The sequence below is a fragment of the Cyphomyrmex costatus genome, unplaced genomic scaffold, assembly GCF_001594065.2.
Source record: "Cyphomyrmex costatus isolate MS0001 unplaced genomic scaffold, Ccosl1.0 scaffold1272, whole genome shotgun sequence".
NCBI classification, from domain to species: domain Eukaryota; kingdom Metazoa; phylum Arthropoda; class Insecta; order Hymenoptera; family Formicidae; genus Cyphomyrmex; species Cyphomyrmex costatus.
Window position 1 is genome coordinate 85,424 of NW_017275252.1, and position 5,565 is coordinate 90,988.

Genomic DNA, 5,565 nt, shown 5'->3' on the forward strand with positions numbered 1-5,565 from the left:
GCCGCCTTTCAGGACATATGACGTTCGATTCAAAATTTTTTATATTTTAATAGTTATGCACCTCCCAAAAATGGACTTTGGTGGCTCGGGATAAGAGACTTGTAGCGTTCACAGTTTTTTTGAACATGGCCGGAGACGCTACCGCGTCTCCTGATTTATATATTATTAATGTAAGTGCATTTTAGCTTTAATCAAATCGAATGTATTTATCTATGTATTTTAAAATTTTGTTATTTAAATTTTTCTTTAAATTAGGCTGATCACGCTCTTATTTGATAACTGTCGTCCATGCTCTTATGCTTGACTGACTGTATATGTATTGTGATGTGACACTTTGTATCAGTCACTTGTGATTGCATTTACGCGGAGATCCTGTGTCCTCTAAGCTCGAAGGGCGAGGGCACAATCGAGCGTGCCAAATTTCTATTTTTTGTTTCGTTTTGTATATTCTTTTATATAAAATATCAGTGCCGTGTAACTAGGGCGGTGCCATCGGTGCTGCCGCACCGGGCGCAATCGTCAGGAGGGCGCAATTGCGACCATAAATAATTTTTTTTTTATGAAAAATATAAATATTTTTTTTGTATGAAAAGTATCAAAAAATATTTTTAAAAATTTGGGAAAAAATGTATTTGCCAACATATCATATCTGTTCAAGACATTACACATTGGGCGATTACACATCGCGGTTAGCGTGTTGAAAACGTCTGCAAGCGGTTCCGGCATTTGAGTTCAAACGAGCTTCGCGCTAGTATAGCCGAATTAAGACCGGAGTAAACGGGAGTCAGGCGGTCACATGGGATTAATTAAGAGACAATATAGGAATAGAGGGTGATTTTGAAAAAAAAAGACGGCCAAAAAAACAGGATGCGCACAATACATGTTACGATATAACACCTAAAGAAAATTTTTAAATTAAAATTTTTGAAATAATAGACACTTTAATATGTCATCTCCAATGCAGGTTCGAAAAGCTACATGATATTGCTGCAGATTTCAGTTTTTTGTTTATTTATAGTTTAAAGAACATTACCGTAGAAAATCTATAAGAAAACAAGCGGCACATTTAGCACTTGAATACGAAGATGACATCAATCAAGCAGAATTTTCAAGCGAATTAGAAGCTTTGAAATTTCAAGCTTATACACTTTTTGCAGACTTCGAATCCGTAAGTTCTTTAGATTTGCTCAAGGCACTTCACCAATTTTCATTAGCAGAGACTTGCCCAAATGTCGATATAGCTTTTTAAGAATATTTTTAACTCTACCTATTACCGTAGCTTCATGCGAACGGAGTTTTAGTAAATTAAAACTTATCAAAACATACTTAAGAACATATAGCCTATACTCGCAATATTTACTCACGCGTCAGAAATAACTATACTTGGAATACCGGCTCTTATTCCGAGAACGTCGAGTCCGATACACGGAATATTTACTCACAAGACAGGAATAATCATATTTAAAATATCTTTCCGGTATTAGGGACATTAACATATGCCTATAATAACACTCATACAATGAAACGCTTATTCCAAAATTATTAAACGAGAACCTCATCACCAACGTCTTAAATTCAATAGATGCCAAAGAAATACAGAAAGAGGCGCATAAGGAGTAAGAGGGGAGGCGTCAAAGTCCGCATACGCGAAGTCATTCGCGATTACACGCAGGGAGGGACCTTCGACCCTTCCATTTATTGGGCCCCGGAAATCGAGGACACCCCGTGGTCGTCCCAATCATCAAGTACCCTCGCCGGTATAAAACCTACAACTAAGGTAGCAACCCAGCAAACCGCTTGCTCACTGAAGGGCCACGTAACCAGGGAGAAAGCACTACCAGCGTCGAGACCTACACCACGCCCCCGCACTCCGCCGCCAGTGTGCATTGCCCCACCACGAAAGCCGACTCGGCCTATCCTGATAACTAGCAGGAAGAAAGAGACGTGTAAAAATATTAAAGTTGATAAGTAAAATATAATTAATCTAACCTACAACATATATTATTATTATATTATTATTATATTATTACTATATTACTATATTATTATTATATTCTTATACTTATGATATATATACAGGGTGTCCAGTAAAGAGACGATTTCCGTTTAAGGGGAGATTCTTGAGATCATTTTGAGACGAAAATTCTAATACCAAAATGTTGAGGCTATAATAACTTTTGAATTATAAGCGTTTAAAATTAACGAATCATATCGTCTAAAGTTGGCGCGCTCAGGAGTGGCACAACGTAAAGTACTAAACGCGTAAGCTGACTTATCGGAGTTGTTTTGCATATCTGCTCATAACTTCACAACTTTCTTTACGTGTGAAATCAACCTTTCGTCACATTAAGTAATAAGAAATATCAAATGGACCGCAATATTGGTCAGCGAGATCACTCGACTTAACTCCATTAGATTTTTTTCTCTGGGGTCATTTAAAAAATTATATTTATCGGGAGCCAGTATGTAATCGGAAGGACTTACACAATTGCATTATTGAAGCAGTTACAAGCATATCACCCGATATGATAATCAATCCGCAACAAAGTTTATTGAGACGCGCAAGATTATGCATAGATATGAATGGAACACAGTTCGAACATTTATTATAATATACATAATTTATTTTGTAAATTAATTATCATAAGGTTAATTAATTATCATAAAGTTGTACAAATAATTATAATTGTTCATAATTAATTATTTTATAATATTCATACAAGTTCCTAGTTTCTCCTTTATTATTTTAATAAAGATTATTTTAATAAAATGTTTAAAGTGTATTTGAATAATGCATTTATAGAAATATCAATAGAATAAAATCTTATATTCATATAAGTAATCTCACATAAAATCAATATTGACAAAAGAAGTGATAAGTTTTCGCGTTTAGTACTTTGCGTTGTGCCGCTCCTGAGCGCGCCAACTTTAGACGATATGATTCGTTAATTTTAAACGCTTATAATTCAAAAGTTATTGTAGTCTCAACATTTTGGTATTAGAATTTTCGTCTCAAAATTATCTCAAGAATATCCCCTTAAAAGAAAATCGTCTCTTTACTGGACACCCTATATATATAAAATAATTGTTCAAATCATTTCTGTTTGCTTATATCATTTCTTTAATTTCTATTACCCCCTCCTATTCTCCCCAAACAGAGACGTAGATGAGAGAAACTAAATGATGAACCATAAATGTCATCTATATATGGCAAAAGAACTCTGACGTTTCCTCAAATCTCTCTTTTTTATTTTTATGGAGGATACGAAGGGCAATTAAATTGTAATGCTCGTCTAGAATTATAAAGACCAAATTTGAATCTATAGAGACATAATATTGTGCCTCGCTAAGGCACTGGTGACAGCAGCCTGCCACTCAAACATAAACAGTCAAATCAGCTGAGAAGCCGAGGCTTCGCCCCGCGCGCCCCGCTCCGCGCTCGCGCCCTCGTTTTACCCGTGCCGCGTTTCGCACCGGCATAAGCATTGCGAACCAACCGGGACGTAACATATTCTAATTCATAATTAATATTGTGAGGAACGATTGTTCTGTTAATCAATTTCTTAATAACATTATACCAAAACACTTATTACGTTTATTATTGTCGACAAGCTTTGCATTAGTCACATCCAAGATTATAGCACTGGCATTAAGAACTTTCAATGTACTCGGATCCAATATCTTTATATTATTTCTCCTCCATAAAACCCTCCATATCCCCCATAAAACGCGAAATCACAACAGCAAGTCATTTTTTATCACTTTTGATTGGTTACGCGGTTACGCGATACACGGCAAATACGCCTCATGGGACTCCAGCCTAAGGCCGGAATCAGACTACGCATTGAAGATTGAGATTGAAGATTATAAGATTGAAATTTGGGCAATCAAAATAATAGGAGCAAAAATTCTTTTATTCTCATTGGTCAAATTTCAATTTTTAATCTTCAATCTCAATATTCAATGCGTAGTCTGATTCCGGCCTAAGGAGCTTACGATAAAGATTACGATAGATATAGAATGGCCTTTACGGAATAGAACAGGCCTTATTCCCAAAATATACGAAATAAACATAACATAAGACCGCTGGACCAATAAGCATCTTATGTTAATCATTAGCTGCGTTCAGCAGACTCAACAGTTTTGCAACCGTTTTACGATTAGTCTCTCTAATTGAATTATACTTTGAGATCTAAAGGAATAGTCCTATCTCAATAAAGAATCATAAAACGGTTGTAAAACTGTTGAGTCTGCTGAACGCGACCAGTATCATGAACTTTATACTGGATGCTTATTGGTCCAACAGTTTTATGTTATGCTTATGCTCTATTATGCATTTCATGTGCGATAGGCCTTAAGCTATATCCACACAACTTGCATAACCGCATAAACGTATGCATAAGGGAAATGCGATTGGATAATTTTCTTTATACATGCATTTATACAAGTTGTGTGGATATATATAGGTTTACGGAAAAACGTGACTGATCATGACCAATCATAGACCTCTTTTACACCGAGCACTTGGTACGCGTATTAACTAGTAACTTTCTACTAAATCTGGAGACACGGTAGTGGCTCGGCGCTAAACCAGGCACATTTTAATTTCACAGCAATGCGTTAAATTTACACATACAGTCTAAAATAAAATAATTCAATAGAAATTTATCAGTTAGTACCCGTATCAAATGCACGATATAAATTACTAGGCAATATTTTCAAATGACGCGAACTACCAATGTCTTTCATTACCCGTGAAAAACAAAAGAAGAAGAAAATTACCATTGAAGAAGAAGAAGAACACTGAGATACAAAATAAAAATGTCCGACGACGAAGTGTAAGTAGACTTATACTATTTCATTATTTCTTAAAATATATTTAATTATTACATTAAAATTGTATTTTATATTCTGTTTCAGATCAATCAGTGTAGAGGATGCGAAAGATTTAGAAATAGCGGCCCTGAAGGCTGAGGTCTTACGGCTACAAGCCGTAAGATCTCAGTCTTCAGGACCAAGTGCGAAATCGGCGGCCACGAAGCCACCCGCAACAGCGACGTCGGAGTCGCCCGCATCAACGGGGAAACCGCCGGCATCAGCGACGTCGGAGCCGCCCGCATCAACGGCGACGAAGCCGCCGTCGGCATCAGCGGCCACGGAGTCGTCGGGCTCCACGGCAACCAACGCCCCAGTCCAAACCGAAAGACGTAAGTAAAGAATTCATATAATAAACTTTTTTCACACACACAAGTTAAGGTCTGCGCACAATAGGAGAAATATTAAATATAAGAATTTTAACCTATCAGAACTATGTACTAGGGAATGTGCGCTTTCTGACAGGTTAAAATTCTTATATTTAATATCTGTTCCTAATATTTCTCCTATTGTGCGTAGACCCTTAACCTACGTAGGTGTCCACTCACCGATTTTAATTTAACTTAAATTTTGTATTAAATTTAAAGTAAAAAATTAAATCATTTTTAATTCATTATAGCTAGACGATGGTTCAAGAGCCGCCACAATAAACGCGGTGGCCGCGGTGGACGAAGCGGACGAGGCGGACGA